Source organism: Aotus nancymaae, unplaced genomic scaffold, assembly GCF_030222135.1.
Source record: "Aotus nancymaae isolate 86718 unplaced genomic scaffold, 86718_ANA_hifiasm-v0.15.2.pri h1tg000029l, whole genome shotgun sequence".
Lineage (NCBI taxonomy): Eukaryota > Metazoa > Chordata > Mammalia > Primates > Aotidae > Aotus > Aotus nancymaae.
Window position 1 is genome coordinate 10,067,876 of NW_026988442.1, and position 26,407 is coordinate 10,094,282.

The 26,407-nt window shown below is 43.4% G+C and overlaps 1 long non-coding RNA gene across 3 annotated transcripts; it reads left to right on the forward strand.

Annotated features, from left to right (window-relative positions):
• Positions 1-1,734: 1,734 nt before the first annotated feature.
• LOC105719292 (uncharacterized) lies at positions 1,735-26,392 on the forward strand. 3 transcript variants are annotated; one of them, XR_010344518.1, is made up of 5 exons: positions 1,735-2,259; positions 6,506-6,671; positions 20,793-20,859; positions 22,902-24,694; positions 26,246-26,392. It is a non-coding gene; the product is annotated as an uncharacterized LOC105719292 (long non-coding RNA). The 3 variants fall into 3 exon arrangements; XR_001107947.2 differs by having other exon boundaries at positions 24,081-26,392; XR_010344517.1 differs by lacking the exon at positions 20,793-20,859 and having other exon boundaries at positions 24,081-26,392.
• Positions 26,393-26,407: the final 15 nt, after the last annotated feature.

Sequence of the window (26,407 nt, forward strand, 5' to 3'; positions counted from 1 at the left end):
AAAATGACTTTCTTTTTCTTTAAACCAAATTTGAATTTGCTCCAATTGTCTAACAGACGCCCTAATGGTGAGTCCTCTGGGATGCTCACTATTATCCCTATGTCTAACAAGGATCTTTACCAGACACATAAGTTTTTAATTACATGCAAATTAAGGGGTGAGTTATTCAGAATGCTTTATTCAGGATGTTCTAGAAAAGGGTAACCGCTGAGTTGTTGCAATGGAAAGGGGTGGTAACTTGCATTAGTGTCTTGGCACTAATGGGAGTGTCTTATACTAGCGAGCAACAAGGGCAATAAAAGTTGCCTTTGGCGCCATCTGCTGGTTTCTTTACTTCATCCTGGGAACAGGAAATAAGTCCTGCTGATCTCCTGCATCACCTCCATCAGCATAGGCATGGAAGCCATCAGCATGCTGGTGGGCACCCACATCTAGGGGAAGCTGGGGAGCCACATCCACAGCAGCATGAACTAGGGCTGCATGGAGCTCAATGGCTCATGGAACAATGGCTTCCTTGATGGCAATAGCAGCTTCCTACTCACCAACTCTCTGGAGACGCAGTAAGGAGGGGCCCACTGGCCTCTGCTTTCCTGTCTGTAAAAAAGGGAACAGGAAACCTGAAGATGGACACACAGATCAAATGGGAGTGTGTGTGTAAGGCAGCCTACCTGGGCCTGGCTCACAGGGGCCCTTGAAATATGGTAATAACAGCTATTATCTGTAGACTCCTCCATGGCTCCCCATCACCCTTAGGAAATGTCAGATCCCTCAGCATGGTCTGAAAGGCCTGCACAAGCTGGCCCCCGGCCCTTCCCCCTCATCTCCCACTGTTCTCCCTCACATTGGCCTCTTTCTTGTTTCTCAGACATGCCTGGCATGCTGCCACCTCAGGGCCTTTGCACATGGTTTTCTTCTTCCTGGAAGACACTTCTCCCAATTCCCCCCAACCTTACTCCCCCAGCACACACACTCTAATCAGGTCTCCAATCAAATGTTCCTTCTGGAAGAGAGACCCCAGACCCCATCCATCCCCTTTGATCAGCTTCATTTTTCTTCATAACAATTTTCACCACCAACTATGTTCATTCATCCATTTGGCATATGGTACAGTAGAGCCTCTACTGTATACCAGGTGCTATGCTGTGCCGGAAACTACAGCAGGGAAAAGACAGATGCATCTTTCACCCTCACAGAGCTGACATCCTGCAGGGGAAACAGATATTATCCATGAGTGAGTGAGGCCCATAGCACATGCGGGCATCGGGCAGGGTGTGCTGCAGGGAGGGGCAGAGTGAGTTGAGATTTTAGGTGGTGATGTCAGAGGAAGTCTCACTGATAAGGTAATGTTTGAGCAGAGATCTAAAGGCGGTGTTGGAGTAAGCCATGCAGGAACCTGGAGAAAGAACATTTCAGGCTGAGGGAACAGCAGAGGGAAGGCTTAGGCAGGAGCAGCTTACAAGCACAAGGAGAGAAGGGTCTTTGCTTTGCTCACAGCTGAATCCATAGCACCTAGTACAGTGCCTGACACATAGTAGGTGCTCAATAAATGCTTATTGGGTGGTAGAGCACTTTCTATCCCCCAGGCACTGTGCTAAGTGCATATCATTCCATTGATTTCTAGCAGTAGCCCATCAGAGTTGGACTGGTTTATATGTTGGCCTCCATTCATGAAATGTGTGGCTTGGGCAGTTTTTTAACCTTTCTGAGCCTCAGTCCTCTCATCTGTAAAACGAGGCTAATATCATAGAGCCCACCTTAGAGAGCTGTTGCAAGGAAAACATGAGCTAATATAATAATGGCGACTGTTCAATAATTGTTAGCAATTATTATTATGGTTGTTGTTGTTATTATTAGGCTTTATAGGAAAGCAGAAGACGTCACTATTTCCCCTTTCAAGGAGATGGCAGATGAATTAGGAAGTCAGGAATGACACACAGGAGATTGTTCTGTGGCACCAAAGATTCCCAGAGAAGGCAGAGATAAATGAGAACACAGAAAGCATTTGAGAGAGAGAGAGAGAGAACAAGCCTTGGGCCAGGACTCAAAGAGTGGGTAGGATTTACAGAGATGGGAGATGGGGATAGAAGGCCCTCTAGGCTGGTGTCACTACACAAACACGTGTAGAGGTGGAGTGAAGCACATAGCCTAATGCACTTCTTGTTCTCCAGCAGAGGGCATACATGATGGCTGCCATGGTCCTGGGCACGCTCTACTGCATCTCCTGCCTGGAGCTGGCTCTGGGGATGAAGGAACAGTTAGGTAAGAGGGGGCATGGATCCAAGAGAGGCCAGGGTGGTCTCGTGCTCTGGGGAGTCCCTGCTTGCACTGGGGAGCCCAGGCTGTGGGAGCATCCCGAACAGGGGAAAGGATGGTGGTTCTCACCTATGTGGTCTCAGGGCTTCTTTCCATGCTTAAACACTCTTGAAGGTCTGAAAGAGCTTTTTAGGTGGGTTTGTATCTATTAATATTTATGTTAGAAAGTAAAATGGAGAAAAGTTTAAAATATGTATTAATTTTAAAATAATGAATACATTATGTGTTAACAAATATAATAAATAAATATAATAAACTGACCATATTTCCAAACAAAAGGCATTTCATGAGAAGAGTGACATTGTTTTACATTTCTGTGAATCCCTGCATTGTCTGGAAGACAGCTGGATTTTCATACTACTTCTATATACGCTGTGTTGCCCTATTCCATGCACATAGCTCCTGGAAAGCTCCACCATACGCTAGTGAGAGAATGACAGTGGAAAAGGTACACACCTCTTAGCATTATTAGGAAAAAATTTTGACCTCACAGACCCCTGATGGCATCTCAATGACCCTCAAAGTTTCCAGAGCTCCCAAAAACACACTTTGAGGTCTACTGTCTTGGGTGGTCTCATCCTAACCCATAGCTCTAAACACCTCTGTATAATTTCAGCTGCATTAACAGAAAGGCCCCAAATTAGCAGTAGATAAGACTGTTTCTTTCTCTTAGGAAGGAAAAATGTCAACCTATAAAGCAACTCTTCCGTGAAACCAGTGGGAGCTCAGGCTCTGTCTGGATTGTTGCTCAGTCATCTCTAAAGTACTGTTCTCCTGCCACAGTCTAAGATGGGTCTGACCCATGCCTGCATGCCAGCTATTCTAGAGAGAAAAGGGAACAAAGTGGGTATTTTTCTGCTCTTTACAAGAAGGACCCTGATGTTACTCACTTCACACTTGTTCACATCCCAATGACCAGTGTCTACTCATATGGCACACCTAGCTGCAAGGGAGTCTGGGAAATGGTGTCCATAGTCAGAGGTCCTGTGTGCCTAAATATAAATCAGGGGTTCTCAGAATAGAAAACCCAGAAATAAAGCCATACCCTATAACCATCTGATCTTTGACAAGACAAAAACAAGCAAGGGGGAAAGGACTCACTATTCAATAAATTGTGCTGGGATGCATAACTGGATAGCTATGTGCAGAAGAATAAAACTGGATCACCACCTTTCACCATATAAAATAATTAACTCAAGATAGATTAAAGGTTTAAATATAAGACTTCAAACTATAAAAATCCTAGAAGAAAACCTAGAAAATACCCTTCTTGACATTGGCCTTCACAAAAACATTTTGGCTAAGTCCCCAAAAGCAATTGCAAAACAAAAACAAAAAATTGACAGGTGGGATCTAATTAAACCATAGTGCTTCCGTGCAGCGAAGGAAATTCTCAACAGAATAAACAGACAATCTACGTAACGGGAGAAAATATTTATAAACTATGCATCCAGCAAAGGTCTAATATCCAGAATCTATAAGAAACTTAAACAAATCAACAAGACAAAAACAATAACCCCATTAAAAATGGACAAAGGACATGAGCAGACACTTCTCAAAAGAAGACATAGGAGTATCCAACAAACACTTGAAAAAATATTCATCGTCACTAATCACCAGAGAAATGCAAACCAAAACCACAGTAAGATACCATCTGACACCAATCAGAATTGCTATTATTAAAAGTCAGAAACAACAGACTCTGGCAAGACTGCAGAGAAAAGAGAACCCTTATACACTGTTTGTGGAAATGTAAATTAGTTCAGCCACTGTGGAAGGCAGTTTGGAGATTTCTCAAAGAACAAAAAACAGAGCTACCATTTAACCCAGCAATCCCATTACTGGGTTTGTACCCAAAGGAAAATAAATCATTCTGTCAAAAAGACACATGCACTCATATCTTTATTGCCACACTATTCACAGTAGCAAAGACATGGAATCAACCTAGGTGCCATCAGTAGTGGATTATATAAAGAAAATATGATACATATACACCACAGCATACTCTGCAGTCATAAATAGAATAAAATCATGTCCTTTGCAGCAACATGGATGCATCTGGAGGCCATAATCCTAAACAAATTAATGTAGGAACAGAAAACCGAATACCACATGTTCTCACTTATAAGTGGGAGTTAAACACTGGAAACAACACACAAGGACATAAACACGGGAACAACGGACACTACAGTAGACACAGTGGACTACTGGTGGGGAGCAATAAGGAAGGCGCGTGGGTGAAAAACACTGTATGTTGGATACTATGCTTACTACCCAGATGATGGGAGCCATACCCCAAACCCCAGCGTCATGCCGTATACCCATGTAACGAACCTGCATATGTAGCCCCTGCCTCTAAAATAAAAGTTAAGAAAATAATAAAAACAAGCAAATCAGGGGTTTTCTTACTATGACAGAGGACGCAAGAACAGTGGCTTCTTTGATTGAATTACATTCAAACCCACAAAGCCCTATCAGGTCTTCGCAGGCTTCTCTTTACACTCCAGTCAGCTTCCCATGCCTACTCCTGTCCAGCCTCCCTGGCTTTCCTTCTGTTCCTCTAGTGAACAGTCTTTCCACAAGCTTCTGGTTCATGCTGTTTCTGCCTCCTAGAACAGCCTTCTCCCAGACACCTTCCCAGCTGCTCCTTTTCACTCTCAACTCAGCATGACTGCCTAATCTCAAGTAGCTCCCTCCTACCTCATTATTCTTTCTTAGCAGTTTTTTTCTTCACATTGCATTATTCATCATTATGCATTAGCTTGTTAATTTGTTTTTGTCTTGATTCATAAACAAAGATGGGAACTTCTCTTTTGCTCCCCACCAAACAGCAAGAACATGGAACATAGGAAGTAAACAATAATATTTGTTGAATGAAGTATGAATTGTGAGTAGTGTTATTAGCTCCTTTATCCTCTGGAAAAGTCTACAACTCTCTAATGGTAGAAGAGACCTAAGAGAAAAAAATGCAGATCCATGAGGGCTTTGTAGCAGGAATCTTTTAATTGCAAAGATGGAAACAAAACTCAAACTGCCTTAACCGAAGGGAAAGTATATTGGTTCACAATACTGGAAATTCCACAGCTGTTAGGGCATAGTTGGATGCAGGTGCCCAGACAATGTCCTCAGGAATCTGTCCTTGCCTCAGGTCTCAACCCTGCTATCATTGTCTTGACCACTTTGTCAGATGACTTTCCCCTATGGTGGCAAGATGATCACCAGCAGCTACTGTATTGCATCCTTCCAGCCCACTCCTGTTTCACAGAGTTTCCAGCAACAGTTCCAGGGCTATTAGAGCAATTCCATTGCTCTGATGGAGTCATGTGACCCTGCCTGAACCAGTCACTGTGGCCAGGGGGATGAAGTTTACCGATTGGCTGAGTCTAGAAGCTGGGGATAGGGAGTGGACTTAGGGGTGGTTGGGAGGGGAAAGGAAAGGAAAATCTGGGTGCTGTTCCTTCAAGATGAGAACGTGAGACTGAAATCACAAGTGCGTGGCACACCCCAACCTGACATAACTAAGACAGCCCTCCCTTCCCTAACCCCTCAGCTCCCTGGCAGCATCCTGGCTGCTCTGTTTCCCACACTGCAGCACACCCTCCACCATCACCTTATGCCCTGTTGCCCAGTGGCTTCTTCTTCATCTCCCTGGCTTTCCAAGTAGAAGGGGGTGGCATTAGTGCAGCCTGAGGCAGCAAAAAGAGCACTGGGTGGGGATTCCAAAGCCTGCCCCAATTCTGGGTCAGCCAAGCATCCCTGTGTGACCGTGGGCTAGTTTCTCTTCCTCTCTGGGCCCCAGGGACCAATTGGCAAAGACCTGATGACCTCTTCCTTCAAGCCAATCTTGCAGTCTCAAGAGAGTCTCCAGAAGGGCAGGGGCAATTTCTAAGGTCATCTTCCCCTTCTAAGATGTGGAAACTGAAGCTGGCCTCACATGCTCTTCAGCCACTTCCACACCAGGAAGGCAGGAAACACTTATAGCCTTGTGATTTGCAGCCCTGTGTGGGCTAGGGGCAGGGCTTCAGATTCATACTCTCTCCAGATTCAGTTATCTCCAGAGCCCACCCTGCAAAAGGATTGGCAAATTGCCATCTGTGCACAGGCCATCACTAGCACACCACACTGTGCCTGCCATTCCCTGCCTTTTCTCACCCAGATGACTCAAGGGATCTTTGTCTTTTTCTGTACTCAGGCTGCAGGCCTACATGGAAGCTTCCAGTGCCTGATGTCATCATGCTGGTATGTCCAGGAAGTGGGAGGTGTCTCCAGTGTGCAGCCACTGTCTGAGCCCACCAGCCTTGGAGTCAGAACACCCTGGGGTAAATCCTGGTTCAGCTCTTCTCAGCTCTGTGATCTCGGTGAGTGGCTTCGCTTCTTAGGGCTTCAAGCTCCTCCTCTAATTCCCCACACAGGGCTGTAGTGAGCCTGAGCAAGATCAGCATGTCATTGTCTGGCACAGAATGGGCATGCAAGAAGGATTGGTTCCCTTAGCTCCCAGGGTCATCTGGAAAAACCAGTTGGCTTCTTACCACCAAAAGGCACCAGAGGCAGTGCATTTCTGAGATAAATCCTATTTGGTCATGGCGTATAGCCTTTATGTAAGTTGCTGGATTCAGTTTGCTATGTTGTTGAGAATCGTTGTATCTTTATTCATAAGGGATATTTGTCTGTAGTTTTCTTTCCTTGTGATGTCTTTGTTTCATACATCTCTTCATTAGGGAGGAAAATCTTTCCCCAAAGTCCCCTGACAGACTTTCCCATAGTTCTTATTGGCTGGACACCTAATAGAATGGCTACAATAGAAGAGAGACAGTAACAAGTGTTGGGGAGGATGTGGAGAAATTGGAACCCTCGTTCATCACTAGTGGAAATGTGAAATGGTACAGCCACTTTGAAAAACAGTTTGGAAGTACCTCAAAAAATTAAACATAACATTTGCCATATACAACAATGACAGTTGGGCATGGTGGCTCATGCCTGTAATTCTAGCACTTTGGGAGGCCAAAGTGGGTGGATTGCCTGAGCTCAGGAGTTCGAGACCAGCCTAGGCAACATGGTGAAACCCCATCTCTACTAAAATACAAAAAATTAGCTGGGCATGGCAGCATGTGCCTATAATCCCAGCTACTCAGGAGGCTGACACAGGAGAATTGCTTGAACCTGGGAGGTGGAGGTTGCAGTGAGCCAAGATCGTGCCACTGCACTCTAATCTGAGTGACGGAGCAAGACTCCATCTCAAAAAAAAAAAAAAAAAAAAAAAAAGAATATGTGTCCCATTGGCTACATGGCAAATCCTTGCTGCAAGGGACACTGAAAAACAAATTACTGATATTTCAACTACTGTCTTGGAAGATAGGCTCTTCTAAGAAGGGAAACAATGAAAACAAATGGCTGCTGGATAAAATGTCTGTTCCGGAGGCCACATAAGTATTGCAAAGACTGTTCTGACTATGTTAAGGAGGGTGAGCCAGCATGAGAAAGGCTAGGACAGAAAAACCAAGTAGGAAGCCACTGCAAACAGCCAGGAATGAGAATTTAAGGCTGAGGCCCAGACCCAGCAACAGAAAGTACCTTCAGGTAAGAGTGGAGGCGTTTCTTCTGCTGCCACTGAAGATAGCTTTGCCACACTCACTTCTTTCTCCTCCATTCCAATACCCCTTGGACTATGGTGTAGGGATGGCCTGGGAGTCAGGAGGTCCAGGTTCTAGTTTCAGCTTTGTCTGTAGATGTATTAGTTAGGACAAAGGCTAGCCCCAAAATGAAATGGTTTATACAAGACAGAGCATTATCTTCCTCTCACATAGCAGTCCAGGGAAGTAGGCAGGCTTGTTTCATGAAGTCATCCAGAGTCCCAGGCTGGGAGGGTGGCCCTACAATCCTCTAAGGCACTGTTATGATCCCCAACTTAGGATGTTGTGTCAAAGTTCCAGCTAGAAGGAGGAGGAAATAGTGGAAGACACTAGTCCAGTGTTTTCAGCTTGAGTTCCAGGACACTTCTGCTCTAGTTCCATTGCCAAAACTTAGTCATATGGCCACACCTGACATGGCTGGATAATGTAACCCAGCTGGACATGTCACCTAGAATGTAATCAAGATGAAGTGTCAGGGGAAGTGACCACATGCTCAGCCTCATGGATTTGGTGGAAAACCAGCAGTTTGCTTGTGAAAGTCCCTTCCCTGTGGTATGACCTGCTCTATAGCCTTGGACTCAGATGCCTCATGGGAATTCAGCAAAGTTGGTGCCCTACTCAGCTTCACCATCAGGTACCAAGAACTCACAATGAACAGACATCTTCTCTATACCAGCAGCATAGCAGGGCATCCAGAATGTGGGATTCAGAGAAACAGAAGGCATGGTCCTGCTGTTAAAGACTCATCTAGCCAAAAAGAACATGCTGAAACCAAGGCATGTAGATGAACTGTGTCATGTGCGTATTTAACCTTCAAGGATTCAACTCATATACAAAGCAGAGTGATATCAAGGAGGCAGGGGATAGTACTGAGCTTTTTAAAAAAACTATTCAGCAGTAAAAAATGTGCTCAGCAATAGAAAATGTGTGGAATGATATTTGCCAAGAGCTGAGGGAAGGGGATGGGGAGTCATTGTTTAAAAAGTGCAGCGTTTTGGCTGGGAAAGGGGAAACATTCTGGAGCTAGATGGTGGTGATTGATGCATAACAATCTTGAATGTACTTTATGCCATTGAACCCACACTTAAATATGGTTAAAATGGGGCCAGATGTGGTAGCTTACTGCTGTAATTCCAGCACCTGGGGAGGCTGAGGCGGGAGGATCACTTGAGCCTGGAAATTTGAGACCAGCCCAGGAAACATAGTGAGACCCTATCTCTTCAAAAAAAAAAAAAAAAAAAATTAAAAATTCACCAGCCATGGTAGTGTGCACCTGTAGTCCCAGCTACTCGAGAGGCTGAGGTGGGAGGATACTTGAGTGCAGGAGGTCAAGAATGCAGTAAACCATGATTGCACCACTGCACTCCACCTGGGCAACAGAGTAAGACCCCAACTCAATTAAAAACAAAAAAAGGTTAAAATGGTTCATTCTCTGTTATGTATATTTTACCGCAATTAAAAATAAATTTAAAAAATTTAGAAACCTCACTCAGCAGTAAAAAACTAACTGCTGAGGCACATAACAATGTGAACTATCAAAACCACGAAGATAGAGCTTTCCAATATGGTAGCTAGCCTCATGTGGCTATCTAAATTTAACTTAATTAAAATTAGGTTGAATAAAAATTTCATTTCTTTAGTTGCACAAGCCACATTCCAAGTGCTTAATAGCTGCATGTAGCCATTGGCTACTGTACTGGACAATACAGATATGGAACATTTTCATCATTGCAGAAATGAGAACAGTGATTGCTTCTTGGGGAAGTTGTTGACTCAAAAGGGACAGTAGGAAACTTTCTAGAGTGATGGTCCAGGGAAAGCAAAACTTTACCTCTCCCTTCTTAAGGTCTTTGGCTGGGCCTGAGAATTAAATTGATGTAAGATGGATTAACAGAAGAAAAAACTGCATATTTAATGTAAGTTTTACATGACACAAGAGTCTTCATAAGCATGCCGGGTATAGTGGCTCATGCCTGTTATCCCTGCACGTTGGGAGGCTGAGGCAGGAGAATCACTTGAGCCCAGGAATTCGAGATCAGTGTGGGCAACATGGCAAAACCCTGTGTCTACAAAAAATACAAAAATTAGTCAGTGTGGTGGCACATGCCTGTAGTCCCAGCTACTTGGGAGGCTGAGGTGGAAGGATTACTTGAGCCTGGGAGATTGAGGCTGCAGTGAGCTGTGACTGCACCACTGCACTCCAGCATGGCCAACAGAGCAAGACCCTGTTACACACACACACACACACGCACACACACACAAACACACACAAATGAAGACTCAAAAGTGGCAAAATCTAAGTTCTTGCCTTTTCACTGTGAAGGGCTCATATTTGTAGGGGAACTCCTCCATGCTGGTGCCCTGACAACCCTGCATATTTTTACCTAGGCTACAGGGTGAGGCTTCACCACTGCTGACCTAAGTCTTGGTGGGATACCCTGTGATCACCCAGATTGTGAGAAGTCAGGCAGGCTTGCAAGTTGCTGCCACAAGGCTGTCTCTCACCCGCCTCTCTATCTCCAGGGAAACTGTCATAGCCATTTCTCATCTGCCTTGCTGGTTCTTATGAGGTGGGCCTGCTCACTTCCCCTGCTCCCCTCAGGGTAGAGCTGCAGGCTGTAAAGCTGCTTAGCTGCAGCATAAAATTGGCTTCTCAGCAACAGGGATCCATCACCTTCATTGCATGTCACTTGGCCCCTTCTGTTCCAGTGTCATCCTGTGGTTAAGGGCTATGGGGAGCTAATACCATTGCTGTCTATGTAATAAGTCATCTTAATCTATATGGGCTTGATGTGTTCCTGCCAGCTATATCTATGGCAGAGTGGTAAGCTAACCTGGCAGCTTCTGATGCTAACAGAATCTGTTAGCCTATCTGATAATATCACTTTCACATCAACATGATTGTCCTATCTGGGGTCATCTGTAGCACATCCCTCATCCTGGGTTGTCCGTATTCACCCCCGCTTCTCAGTGTCCAGCCACTAAGGGCCCACTAGGTCAATGTTTGGTTCAGAAGCCTGACCAAGGGGAATTTTTCAGGCTACCACATGTAGCAAAATAAATCTTCATAATTAAAAAATGTACACCATGCTCCCAAACCAAATAATGGTTCCCCTGTGGGTTCTCATGCCCACTCCATCTCTATTAGTGCAGACCATGGGGAGTAGCATTCGTTTTCTCCTGCCTGGCTCCACAGTACAAAGGAAACAGCAGAGCTACTGGGGCCAGACAGACTTGGGTACATTTCTGGGCTTATGCGTTTTAGGTTCCTGAGGCTGTTGTGTTCAAGGCACATACGGTGCCTTGAAACACAATAAATTTATTATTTCACAATTTACTCTTTCATAATTCTGAAGGCCAGAAGTCTGAAATCAGTATCAATGGGGCAAAACCAAGGTGGTGTCAGGGCTGTGTTCCCTCTGGGAGCCCTAGGGGAGAATCCCTTTTTGGCTCTTCCGGCTTCTGGTGGCTGCTATCATTCCTTGGCTTATGGCCACATCACTTCAATCTTCAAGGCCAACATCTTCAAATTTCTCATCTCTATAGTCACAGTACCTTCTTTTTCATGTGTATGGGGGGTCATACCTTCCTCTACTTTCCTCTTATATACACACAACTGCATTTAAGATCCACCCTGATAGTCTATGATTAGCCTCCCCATCTCAAGATCCTTACCTTAATCACATCTGCAAAGGCCCTGTTTCCATGTAAGGTAACATTTACAGGCTCCAGAGATTAGAACCTGGTATCTTTGAGAGGCTATTTTTCAAGCTACCACATGTAGCCATAGGCAAGCTATTCTATGTCACTAAGCCCAGCTTTCCCTTCTGTAAAAGAGGGGTAATAATAGTGATGGTGGGATCAGGATTACATAAGCCACTCTATGCAAAACACCTGTCACTGCAATTATTACAGTTGAGTCGGCTTCCTGTTGCCTTGCTAGATGGTGAAGAGTCCCTTTCCTGATCTCCTGGAGCAGTTAAGACCCTTGTCTTGGCCCTTGGTACACACTTCTTGGTGACTCCTCCTAGAGCCTTGAGTCATTATTTATAGCTGCTATGATCTACTGATCACAATTCCCAATCCAAATATCTGACTACATACTTGGGAGTCTAAGAACTATTTTTGGGCTCTAAAGCATCTGAGAGATATAGTTTAGCTTAGATTCACACAGAATAAGAATTTCCAAGACATTTAGAGAGCTGAGGAGAAGAGCTGGTGTGTTTTTTATGATTATGAAGATTAATTTTGCTACATCTCGTAGCCTGGAAAATGCTCCTTGCTGTTGGAGTGGCCCAGGAAATTCCAGCATGTATAAGCCCTGTAGCTGTTGACATAGCACGTGAGAGGAGAGTCAAGGGACTGGAGGATTCTGATCCCTTCCACTTTCCCCAGCAAAGCAAGATCGTGCAGTGCCCTATAAGGTGCCTGAATTTTTTCTGAGTGCAGTAGAAAAGCCCTGTAGGGAGGCACAACAGACATTTTTAAAGGATCTCTAAGAAAGTCTGTTCTGGAACTGTACTACCTCCCCTTTGGGAGCTAAGAGTAAGGATTAAACTTCCCGAGGACCACCAGGACATACCAAAATGATCCTTTTCCACTAAAGAAAAGTTTCATTCTACCCCTTGTCTCAATCTGGGGCCACAAAGATTCCAGGTATCCTCATTTCGGGAGTCAAGGACTTCCATTTCACCAACGTTTTCAAAGTGAGATTCCCAGACTAATAGCATCAACATCATTTCAGAACTTGTTAGAAATAGAAATTCTTAAGTTGCACCTTTGACCTACAGAAGGAGGAACTGGGGTTGAAGCACAGCAATCTGAGCTCTACCGAGTTCTCCAAGTGATTCTGATGAAGGCTTGAGTGTAAGAACCTCCTACAATCATTACACACACACCCAAAGCAACTGATAACCAGCAAGGGCAGCCTTTGGAGATCAAGTGATTCGTGAGTTTGGGGATCATATTACTCTAGAATCTTTTACTTGCAAGTGGCAGAAAATTCAATTTAGACTGGCAAAAAGAGTAATTTATTGTCCTATAAAATGGAAAGCTTAAAGGTAATCTAGATTTTGACACTGTTGTCTTTACTATAATCAGGTTTCTCTTTTAATTAGTAACTGTACCTACAAGAATTCGGGATTAACTGTGTGCTATGAACTGAACTGTGTCACTCCAAAATTCATATGCTAAAGCCCTAACCTCCAATGTGCTGGTATTTGGAGATAGGACCTTTGGGAGTATATGGTAAATGCACCTAATAGCAATAACTTAAGTATACTCTGAAAATAACTCTGTATGGCAGACACACCTGAATGTGGGTTTCAAGCTAGGAAATCTGGGAGTGGCCAACTTGGAGATTCCTTTCTTGTGTATGAGGAACATCTGAGTCTATGAGGAACATATGGCCTGTCCTGTGGAATGCAGGCCATGCAGGAGATCAAGACCTTTTGTTTTGGGTTAGATGAAGTTGCTAGGTGGAGACCTTTAGGGGGAGGGTTGATTTAGAAATCATTTTGGTGTCCTGGGAGTCCTCGGAAAGTTTAATCCTTACTCTTTGCTCCCAAAGGGGAAGTAGTACAGTCCCAGAACAGACTTTCTTAGAGATCCTTTAAAAATGTCTGTTGTGCCTCCCTACAGGCTTTTCTACTGCACTCAGAAAACATTCAGGTACCTTACAAGGCATTGCATGATCTGGCTTCACTGGGGAAAGTGAAAGGCATCAGAATCCTCCATTCCCTTGTGAAATCCTTCATTCCCTAAGTGAAAATGCTATGTAAACTGCATATCTTTTACAAGCAGCTGTGGTTCTTCTGCCCAGGCCACCACCACTGAGCCATGTGGTTGTCCCATCCAGCCTGCCACCACTGAATTGTATTACCACGGTTCTCCTGTCTAGCCCACCACCACTGGACTCTCTCCCCTGTATGTAGGCCCCCAATAAGACCTCATGTCTCATTTCCTAGCTCTAGGGGTCTCTTCTTTGGCCTCTTGAACCTGATGCCATCCCCATTGGAGTCAATAGGGGTTCAGCACAACAAAGAGTTAATTAGGTTTAGACTCATGAGGGTAGGGTCCTCATGATGGGATTAGAGAGAAGAGATAGCAAAGAGAGTACACTCTCCCTCTCGTTTTCTCTAACTTTTCCTCATTCTTTTTCTCTCACATGCGAGGACATGGTAAGAAGGCAGCTGTCTGTAAGCCATGAAGAGAGCCCTCAGCAGAATCCAACCATGCTGGCACTCTGATCTCAGACTCCACCCTCCAAAACTGGGAAAAAATACTTTCTGTTGTTTAAGTCATACAGTTTATGGTCTTTTGTTATGGCAGCCTGAGGTGGCTAGGACACTCTGTTTGGATCATATGCAGTTATAGTTGGAATGTTTGTGTACCACTCCTCAAATTCTTATGCTGAAATTTCTAACCCACAAGGTGATGGTATTAAGAGGTAGGGACTTTGGGAGGAAATTAGGTCATGAAGTAGAGTCCTGGTGAATAGGATTAGTGCCCTTATAAAAGAGCCCAAGAGAGACCTCTCACTCCTTCCACCATGTGAGGATGCAGCCAGAAGGCACCATCTATGAGCCATCTTTGAGCTGCCCCTCACCAGACATGAAATCTGCCTTGATCTTGGACCTCCCAGCCTCCAAAACTCTGAGAAGTAAATTTTTGTTGTTTATGAACCACCCAAGTTATGGTATTTTGTTTCAGAGCCAGAATGGACTAAGACATGCCCATTCCTATATCAATCATTGTTTCTAAGGGCTTGAGTCACATGACCACTCCTGGAGCTGAGAGTTGCATTAGTTCCACTTGAACATTATGGCAAAGAGTGGAGAAGGAGTGCTTCCCCAAATGAAAACCAAAGTGCTGTTACCAGAAAAGATAAATGCCACCAAAAGTCCACCATAGAATTTATTAGAGTTTTGACTAGCTATAGTTTCACCCAAGCCTTATGTTTTGTGCAGCACTAGACAGTCCCAGTCATGCCCTGATGATACAGCAATACATCTCACCTCCCAGTCTGGCTGCCCATCAAATTTAGAACCTTCAGAGTTGGCCTCCTGTACTCACTTCTACCCCCGAGCAGAAGAGTTGGTCTAATCCCCATTCCCACAGGCCCTTTCACTCAATACACAGACTATTCAAAGGTGAAAGCTTCTACTCCTGGAGGTAGTGGCTTCCCTGTCAGTGGGGATATTCAAGCAGAACCTTCCAGTGGGGCAGCCCATTGGAAGCTTGTTTGAGGAGGCGATTTGGACATTTAAGTGGAGACAATGTCTCTGATTCCTGGAGCCTCCTAAAACTGTGATAAGCCTCAAATGCATCAACTTCATTTACTGATGAATGTCTGAAATTTCACCATTAGAGACTGTCCCTTAACCAGAATTATTAAACCCTTTAACTTATAAACCTTTAAAATACATAGCCAAGATACTGTCAGACATTTATCCACTTGATATTTCAAGTCCAGAAGGTTTTCGCTGTTGAGTAAAAGCAGAGGGCTATAGGAGCTCAAAGGGAGACAAAGGGGTTGGAACTTTTGGCAGTTCCACCCTCGGGGTCTCAGATCCCACCCATCTCAGGTATGTTTCCAAACTTCAGATTTGCAGAGGCCCCTTTCAGAATGCACATTTTGCTTTCCGGGCTGTAGATGTTTTAGCTTAGAAGCACACCTTTGCTGTTGCTTATGCCAAATTGAGTGTTACCAAGCTGCATGGCAGTAACAATGGGCAGCTCAATTGCCACAGCGGGAATAAGTACTGAGCTCTTGGCTCAGTACTGGGCCAAGAGACTGGAGGTGATCAGCCTCCCCTGTTACTTATGCATTTCTATATTGGCAAAGCTTTGCCCAGCAGGTGCTTTGCCCAAACCTTGTATGCAGTGGGCAGTGTAGCTAAGTCAGTACAATGACTCCTTTAGAGACCACAGAAACAATTTCTCCAATTGGGTTGGGAAAGTGAGACCGTATTTTCTTAGATTGTCAGTTTCGTATCTGAATTCCCCTCCCCTCTTTTTTTTTTCTCTCCCTGTGGTAAAATACACATAAAGTTTATTATCTTAACCATCTTAAAGTATACAGTTTAGAGACATTAAATACTACCATATTGTTACACAGCCATCACCATCATATACCTCCAGAACTGAAATTCTGTAGCCATTTAATGACTCCCTGTTCCCTTTCCCTCTTGCCTTTGGCAACCAGCATTCTACTCTCTGTCTCTATGATTTTAGCTACTCTAGATACTTAATATGAGGGGACTTCAAAAAGTTCATGGAAAATGGAATTAAAAGCTGAAAATACAAAATATAGACTTAATTTCTCACCAAAAGCTCCATTGAATTCAAGACACTTTTATAAGTGATGATACCAGCCACTTCATCCATCCCTAAAGAACTGAGGGTCCTGGTAATTTAACCATGTCAATGCAGTCTTTTTTACATTAACTAATATTGACTGAAGAAAAATTGGTGCCCCTTATGGATTTTATTTTTTGAGATGGAATCTCACTCTTGTTGCCCAGATTGGAATACAGTGGCACGATCTATGCTCACTGCAACCTCTGCTTCCTCGGTTCAAGCAATTCTCCTGCCTCAGCCTCCTGAGTAGCTGGGACTACAGGCAGGTGCTGCCACGCCTGGCTAATTTTTGTATTTTTAGTAGAGATGGGGTTTCACCATGTTGGCCAGGATGGTCTTGATCGCTCAACCTCGTGATCTGCCCACCTCGGCCTCCCAGTCTTGGGATTACAGGTGTGAGCCACTGCGCCCGGCCCAGATTTTTTTAAGATTAGTAAATAAAACGAAGTCAGAAGGAGCCAAATCAGGACTGTAAGGTTGATGTCTAATGATTTTCCATCAAAATTCTCATAAAATTGCCCTTGTTTAATGAGAGAAATGAGCAGCAGCATCATTATGGTGGAGAAGGACTCTCTGGTGAAGCTTTCCCAGCCTTTTTCCTGCTAAAGCTTTGACTCATTTTCTCAAAACATTCTCATAATAAGCAGATGTTATCATTCATCAGCTGTCCAGAAAGAAAACAAGCCTTTGCTGTGGCTGGACCACTTCCACCTCTTGGTAGCCATTGCTTTAATTGTGCTTTGCCTTCTGGATCATACTGATAAAGCCATGTTCTAGCTCCTAGTACAATTATTTAAAAAAAAAAAATCCTTCAGGATCTCATCTAAAATTCCCTCTGAAAGCTCTGCTCTTGTCTGCAGATGATCTGGGTGTAAGGGTTTGGGCATCCATTAAGTGGAAACTTTGCTCAACTTTAGTATTTTGGCAGAATTGTGTAAGCTAAACCAATTGAGATTATGGTGCTGGCTATCATTTCCGATATTAATTGTTGGTCCTCATCAATCAACGCACAAACAAGACTAATTTTTTTCCCACAAATGGATGTGGATGGTCTGCTGTTGTGGGCTTCATCTTCAACATAGTCTTGTCCCTTCCTAAAACAAGTTATCTATTTGTAAACTGCTGATTTTGGAGGGCATTGTCCTTAGAAACTTTTTGTAAAGCATCAATGATTTCCCCATTTTCCACCCAAGCTTCACCATAAATTTGATGTTTGTTCCTGCTTCAGTTTTAGCAGAATTCATGTTGCTTTGTTAGAGGCTCTTTTCAAACTGACATCTTATCCTTCTTAATGCCTCAAACTAGATCCTGTCCAGAATTGTTGTAACAAGTTAGTACGAGTTTCTTTTGTTGCAAAGAAAATTATCCACATACAAAGTCATGATTGTGATCTTCCTCACACCAGACCCAAAAATTAATTCAAAATATATCATACTTGCCAAACTTAAGAGTTAAAACTATGAAACTCATAGAAGAAAACAGGAGTAAATCTTTGTGACCTTGGGTTCTGCAATGGCTTTTTAGTTACAACAGCAAATGCAGAAGTCATAAAACAAAAAAATAAATTGTACTACATCAAAATGTAAAACTTTTGTATGTCAAAGAACACCATCAAGAAAATGAAAAACGCAACCCACAGAATGGGAGAAAATACTTACAAATCATATATCTGATAAGGGACTTGTATCCAAAATATATAAAGAACGCATAATTTAATAGTTAAAAAAAAAAGACAACCTTTGCCTTTCAAAATAAGCAAAGGATATAAATAGGGATTTCTCCAAAAAAGATATACAAATGGCCAATAAAGAAAAGATGATTAATTATTAGTTGTTAGAGAAATGCAAGTCATAACCACAATCAATAAAACTAAATAAGACCCAAAATAACTGAAAAGTAGCTTAAGTATTTCCCAGGTATCACATGGTAATACTCTCATGGATTGTACTTTCCAAAGACATGGCAAATCATTATACAAATCTTCTTTCTATGTTGTTTTCTTTCTAGTACCTCCTGTCCTATGGCTGCCCCCACTCCATGCTCTTCCTCTTTCCCTCACTTCTCTAATCAGCATCTTCTCATGTCAGATACCTGAGCCTTGCTGGCTTCTTTCAATTCACCTCTTCCCACCTTGGCCATATAACAGGAATATTTTTTAAATTCTCCCACAGGGAGCTGCCAGTCTCTTTTCCTGCTGTTATCATGGTGGTAAGGAAAGGGGCATGAGAATGCTACTTAATGAAAAAGATTCTGCCATGAGAGAAGGGTGAAGTCACAAAGGGACAGGGGAAGGTAGGTAGAAGTCTGTGCATCCTGGCTTCCCCACTGATGGTACGAATCCTGGAGAAGGCAGGGTTACACAGAATAAAGGGAAGGTCAAAAGCACTGGGGAAGGGAAGTCACACTAAAAGGTAAAGTCCCACATCTGAGGTGAAACAAGAAAGGTCCCCCCAGACCCCTAGGTCAGGCTGGGGAGCCTGCCAAAGAGGACACGTCATTGCCACAGGTGATACTCAAAAGATTTAACAGCTAGCAAGGCAATTCCTATCACAAGACTTTGGCCCTAGGCTGGAGCAAGTTCCCAGAGGTCCTAGCTATGCCAGGTTATCAACTCTTCAGACAATATATCCTGGGAGGCCTGAGAAATGGGGGTCCCAGGGAAGAGTAGGGATAAGGGCAATTAGATTGAGGGGCTCGGGACTCTGCTATGGGAGGTATTTTAGTGTTTTAATAATCACTGAGCTCTTTCTGGCAAATTGTATGTTCCAGAAATGGCCATGACAAGATCCCCCATTTCACATCTTCTCTTAATGATGCAACTGATACTTCTGCCATTAAAAAATGGGACCTAAATTCCCTTTTCTTTAATCTAGGAGGAGAAGAGTGGTTGACTATGAAAGGAGTAATGCTATATGACTTCCAAGATGAGGTCATTGAAATGTGATATAGCTTCCATTTGTTTCTCTTGGGACACTCCCTACAGGAAGCCAGGTATCACGCTGTAAGGAAGCCATACAGCCACATAGAGAAGCCACATATGGGTATTCTCGTTGTTATAGACTGAATGTCCATGTTTTCTCACACCCCCCGAATTTGTATGTTGAAGCCCTAACTCTCAGTGTGATGGCATTAGGAGGTGGGGCCTTGGAATTAATTAAGTTTAGATGAAGTCATGAGGGTGAAGTCCCCATGATGGGTTTAATGCTCACATAAGTAGACGAAGAGACACCAGAGCTTTCTGTCTCCACCATGTGAGTATACCACAAGAAGGCAGCTGTCCACAAACCAGGAAGAAAGCCCTCACCAGGAACTGAAATCTGCCAGCACCTTAATCCTGGACTCTCCAGCCTCCAGAACTGTAAGAAACAAACGTGTGCTGTTTAAGCCACCTAATCTGTAGTGTTTTGTTATAGCAGCCGGAATTTACTAAGCCATTGACTGATAGACCCAGCTGAGATCCCAGCAATAAGTCCTCACATGTAAGTGAGTGAACATTTAGATGAGTTCAGCCTCCAGCTGTCAAGTCCCCCAGCCTTTCAGACATCCAGATGACATACAGACTAGACTTACCCACCAAGTCTGATCAAATTGAAGACCTATGACCAAAATGATTGCAGTTGTTTTTTCAAAACAATAGATAACCAGAAGCATCTTTTGCTACAGATGCCCTTAGAAATATCAGAATGACCACCTCTTCCTGGGTCCACACATGAGCAGCCCAGGCAGCACCCTCACCCCCAACTCCAAGAGGATCTGAGGACTTTACCTACCCCAGATGCCATCTTGGGAAGGGGGACTGGGAGGCAAGCAACAGCTTGAGTTGTTTTAATGCTCACCCCCATAGAGAGATTGTTTTAAATGAAAAGATATTTTGTTGTTTTTATTTATTATTATTCTTATGAGGGGTTTCTATATTCCTACATTTGTTCTCCCCAGAGTTAAAAATTTTTTTTCAAATAATTTCAAACTTACAAAAATGCTCCAAAACATAGTATGAAAACTTCCCATTTTAGCCACCATTCAGACTCCCGAACTATTAATATTAATTTGTTTTATCATTGTCTCTCTCTGTCTCTGGAAGGAGCTCTTTTTTAAAAAATTAGAGAGAACAGGGCCTCGTTCAGATAAAATGAAGTAAGCACACTGCACCCCATTTCTCCCAGTGAACGCAGCTATAAAACATGGACAAAATGCATGGAGTAGCTTGCTATTTAAGAACTTTGAAAAGTAGTAGCAGATGGATTGAGGAATAAAACTGGAATGTGAAGCGCCACGGGGCCATAAGTTAGTTTACTATTTTTTTCCTCCAATACTTCCCAGGCTGGACTCAATGCAGCTTGAAATCTGCAAATGTATACCAGGGCAGAAAGAGAAAGCTCCAGGAAAAGCCCTCTAACCCTGGTTTAAGGAGCAGAAAGGGGCCTCCAAATGCCCAGAATGGGGGGAATTTCCCTTTATTTTTCTTTTTTCAATTCACTTGTACCCTAGCCCCCAAGAAATCCTTGTGAGGGTGGCAGCAACAGCAGTGATGGTCTACGAAGCCTAAAACTGACAGGTAAGAACCTTCTCCTCCAATCAGAGGAGCTGTGGTCCTAAGAGGGTAAGACAGACTTCTTGCTTTTTCTTTCCCTATGTTCACTCACTGCTTGGTCCCAAACACAGGTATAGATATGGGAAGTGGCTGGCCTAACAGGGTAAATAAGTTCCCATACTTTCGATTGGAGGATGAAAAACAGTTGCCTCCCGTAATAAAAAAAAAAAAAAAAAAAATGTATTAAGAAGAGAGAGAAGAGCTTAGGAAAGTAACCGAATAAAGTTGTTATCAACTTCTGGGCTCATCCCTGTATTTTGCATGTGTGAATTAAATACTAAACAGCTCATACAGACTTTCAGAACTTAACAAAGGATGTATCACTGCCCAGGTCCTAGATAGACCACTGAGTGGTGCACATATAAGAATGATCCAAATGGCACTGCAAAGCCTTTGAAAATAGAACTGACACTGAAATCACAATCCACAGAAGGCTGGTTGGAGCTCACAGCCTAAGCCCAATATGGTCAATTGTCTGTTAAAACAAAAATACCAACATTCTCGGTAGGATTTTTAAAAACGGATCTGAATATTATGAAATTTAAAATGTCCATGATATAGTCCAAAATTGCCTGAGTTGTGAAAAACATGAAAATCTCAGCTCACATGGGAAAAGACAATTGACATCAGCAGATGTCAATGCTGAAATGACACAGCTGTTGGAATTGCCTGGCAAAGTCTTTAATGTGGGTATTACAAAACTTTTAAACAAGTAAACATTTTTAAATGTTTAAACAACATCTGAAGAAAAATGGCTAAAAACTTTCCCTGGAATCAGGGAAAATTGAATCCAGGAACTCTCTTGTGAAAACCCAACAGGGTTTTACCATGTTGGCCAGGCTGGTCTTGAACTCCTGGCCTTAAGTGATCCATCCACCTCAGCCTCCCAAAGTGCTGGGATTACAGGCATGAGCCACCGTGCCCAGCCTCAGGTATTCTTTATAGCATTGTGAAGCTGTGTGAGAACAGACTAATAGAGGAGCACACACACAGAGACCAGAGAAAGATTAGTCACATCTGCCTCCCTATGTCTTAGACCATGTCACAGTGTTCTCTCGGGTCACAGTGCCTCTGCAGATAGAAATAATCTGGAAATAAATAAAAAAATGGAAAGTTTATTTTTTAGTTTTTATGTATTTATTTTTGAGACAGAGTCTCGCTCTGTCGCCCAGGCTGGAGTGAGGCTGGAGTGCAATGGTGCAATCTCAGCTCAATTGTAACCTCTGCCTCCCGGTTCAAGCAATTCTCCTGCCTCAACCTCCCAAGTAGCTGGGATTACAGGCACATGGCACCATGCCCTGCTCATTTTTGTATTTTTAGTAGAGACGGGGTTTCACCATGTTGGTCAGGCTGGTCTCGAACCCCTGACCTTGTGATTTGCCTGCCTCAGCTTCCCAAAGTGCTGGGATCACAGGCGTGAGCCACCATGTCTGGCCTATTTTTATTTAGTTTTTGAGACAGGGTCTTGCTCTGTCACCCAGTGCAGTGGTGTGATCTCGGCTCACTGTGACCTCTGCCTCCCAGGTTCAAGCGATTCTCCTACCTCAGCCTCCCGAGTAGCTGGAGTTACAGGCGAGTGCCACCACACCCTGCTAATTTTTGTATTTTTTAGTAGAGATAGGTTTCCACCATGTTGGCCAGTCTGGTCTAAAAGTCTTGGCATCAAGCAATCTGCCTGCCTCATCCTCCCAAAGTGCAGGGATTGTAGGTGTGAGCCACCGTGCTCAACCAAGATGAAAAGTTCAAGCAAATAAAATAGAACATATAAGAAAGAACAAAGTGGAAATGTTAGAACTGAAAAATAAAATGAGAACAACAACAACAACAACACATTCCTGTATGAGTACAATAGCAGAATGGAGGTTGCAGGGAAACATGCCAGTGATGCTGAAGATACAAAAATAGGTATTATTCAGTCTGAATAACAGAGAAAAAGGACTCAGGGGAATTGAACAGAACTTCAGGCACCTGTGAGACAACGAAATATCTAATGTTTGTGTTATCAGGATCTGAGAAGAACAGGAGAAACAGTGGAGCAGAAGAAAATATCTGAAGAAATAATGGCTGAAAACTTGCCAAATGTGGTGAAAGTCATATACCTATAGACTCAAGAAGCTGAGTAAACCATAAACAGGATAAACCCAAGGAAATCCAACCCCCATTTTTCAGATTTGAAGACTTCGGGGAAGGAGTCACTTCCCCTTGTCATCAGGGAGGTTTATGACTTCAGACTGAAATGATTCCCTGTTTCCTATTACACAAAGAGAATAAAAATAAATTTAATCAGTTCAGAGTGATATTAAATGAAAGTCAGAATCTCCTGCTCTTTCTCCCAGTTCCACCTCTTAGAGTCACTCACTCTTTCTGTTTTTTGTTCTGGTTTGCTAAGGGTGATCCCAAAGAATTTAAACACTTAACAGAGTTGTTAATTAATAACTAGGCTATATATAAGCAGAATCTAAACTAATTTAGAAACAAAACTCTCCCAGTTATTTCAAAAACCAGATAAATGCTCAATAAGTGCCCCTTGTCCTCAGGTCCAATTCATCTCAGGTCTGTGCTGCATGTCACCACTGATGGCTGAACTGATAGCCACATGCTTTCCTTTGTTTTCCCAAAGCACTGAGGAAGAAGTGGTGCAAATGTGAGGTTCCTGGGGAACCCCCAGAAGAAGTGATAAACGATGCTTATATACATGGATTGGGTTGGCCACTATCTCAAAGGCATGTCTTCTGTTTTGAACTGATACCCAATTCAGAGCCATGAGAGAGACCACAGGATGAATGTGAGGCAAGCCTTATCCTGCTAGGCTTCAGGAAAGACTGAATCCAGGAACTCTCTTGCCCCTGGTTGCTCTCATTTGCCATCAGTAATTCTCTCTGCAGTCTACTTTTCTCTAGGTGGTGTGAAGCAGTGTCCTGGCAACTACTGGGGCCCGCTTTTAAATTTCATCTTTTGATATCCATTCTTCCCTACTGTGAGCATAGAACCTCTGATTTTAGTTGAGTATGTGTATACCCAGAATGAAATCTATATTTCCTAGCCTCCCATGCAGCTAAATTTGACCATTCAACTAAGTTATAGTCAATATGAAGTATGAGGGGAAGAGGTGTGCAATTCTAAGTCATGCCCTTAAAGGAAAGGGCAATGTATCCTCACATTCCTCCTTTCCCCTTTCCCACCAGTTGAAATGAAAATATGTTGGAGAACCATCTTGGACCATGCATATGAAGGTAGGATTCTAAGGATGGGGAGCCACAAGTAGAAGAAGAATGAGTCCCTGGACAGCCTGTGAAGTACTGCCTGCACTGAACCATCTGCGTCTGGACTGTTACAGCAGAGAGAGACAGCAACTTCAGTCTCTTTTCAGCCACAGTTAAGTTGGTTCTGTCACGGCCTGTATTCTTACTATATTAAAGTTGCCAGAACGGTCACAAGCTCACTGGGATTTTAGGAAAGGGGACATAGATGACGGTAAAAGCTGTGAGGTTATATTTAAAACGCTACAGGAGCTAACATGGTTTGGGTTTCTGTCCCTACCCAAATCTTATCTTGAATTGTAATTCCTATGATCCTGAGGTCAAGGGAGGGACCAGATGGGAGGTGATTGGATCATGAGGTGGTTTCTCCCATGCTGTTTCCATGATAGTGAGTGCATTCTCATGAGAACTGATGGTTTTATAGGTGTTTAACAGCTCCTCTTCATGTACTCTCTCATGCCTTCTGCCATGTAAGATGTGCCTGCTTCCCGTTCTGCCATGATTGTAAACTTCCTGAGACTTCCCAGCCATGCAGAACTGTGAGTCAATTAAACCTCTTTCCTTCATAAATTACCCAGTCTTGGATATATATATAGTTTTCAAAAAAAGGGTCTCACTCTGTCACCCAGGCTGAAGTGCAGTGGTACAATCTTGCCTCACTGCAACCTCCACCTCCTGGGTTTAAGCAATTCTTGTCCCTCAGCCTCCCAAGTTGCTGGGATTACAGGCATATGCTATCATGCCTGGCTAATTTTTTTGTATTTTTAGTAGAAACATAATTTCACCATGTTGGCCAGGCTGGTCTTGAATGCCTAGCCTCAAGTCATCTGCCCATCTCAGCTTCCCAAAGTGCTGGGATTACAGGCATGAGCCACCGTGCCCAGCCTCAGGTATTCGTTATAGCAGTGTGAGAATAAACTAATACAGGAGCACACACACACAGAGATCAGAGAAAGATTAGTCACATCTGCCTCCTTACGTCCTAGACCATGTCACAGTGTTCTCTTGGGTCACAGTGCCTCTGCAGGTACTGCTCTTTCTGCCTCCCTTTACCCCAACACATACACACAACTGGCCTTCTGATATTGGCTAAACCTGGATAAACCTAACTCAGGTAAATATCTGACCATATTCCAGACTAAGTCAGGCATCTTTGTTATATTAATATGTCCTTCACAGTATGACACCATGTATTACTGCTTCATAGTATTATAGATTTGAAACTTTATAATTATTCCATATCTTTTTTTAGTTAAACAATTTATATAATTATCTCTCCCATATTAGACTGTAGATTCTGTGAGGTCAGGGACTAAGTCTGACTCCTTCACTGCTGTATCCTCAGCACCTGGCACACAGGACATGACATATAGAAAGTGCTTCTCAAAGTCAAAATATGGAGATGAATCTCTAAATTTAATGTTTTATTTTGGGAAGCAAGAATTGCAACTTTGGGCATACACACAGATCTGGTGGTCTTTGATATGTCCAAAGAATCAAGAGAAGGTTGGGAGTTTTATTAGAAAGGGAAATGTATTGTTTTGAAAGAAAGCACAGTGGCACTAGTAAAGTTTCAGGGATCTGGCAAGCTCTGATTGGTGAGTGACAGTGGTAAGTAAAACTAGTATTAGGTCATAGCAGGCTGTTTCAGCAGTTACTAGCTGAAACTGGTTTTAGGGGAACAGCAGGCCATTTCAACAGCGGAGTTAGTGGAAATATTAATTCTTGGAACAGGTGCTGTATGCCTCCAATGCTTTTTCCCTGGCCCCTGGATTCTGATTTCATTGGGCATGACAAGAGTGACCCAATTTGTATTATCAACTTTCACATGCTCAATAAGAATGTATGCATGTAAGCTATGGGTGAGTGAGTGAATGAATTTGGACAACTCTTCCTCCAGTGGAGAAAAGCTGAACTCAGAACCCAGAGCTACTTATAAAATGATGACATAGTACTACGTGTGCGCTGTCTTCTCAGAACTATGCTCTTTCCAGGATGAGTAACTGTGTGTTAGAAGTGGAAACCTGCTGACAGTTACCCAGTCGGTGACTGGCGGACCCCCTATTAAGAATGGACCTCCCATTCTTTAGGCAGGGAGATGCTTAACTGGCTGGAAGCACGTTAACTCTGCAAATACAGCTGCATCCGGAGGCCTCGGGGTTTCTGGGCTTCCGGTCCCCCCCTTCCGGATGTCTGGGCTTCCGGGACGTGCGCGCCGTGTGGGGCGCGCACGCAAGGCTGGGCGTGAAGGG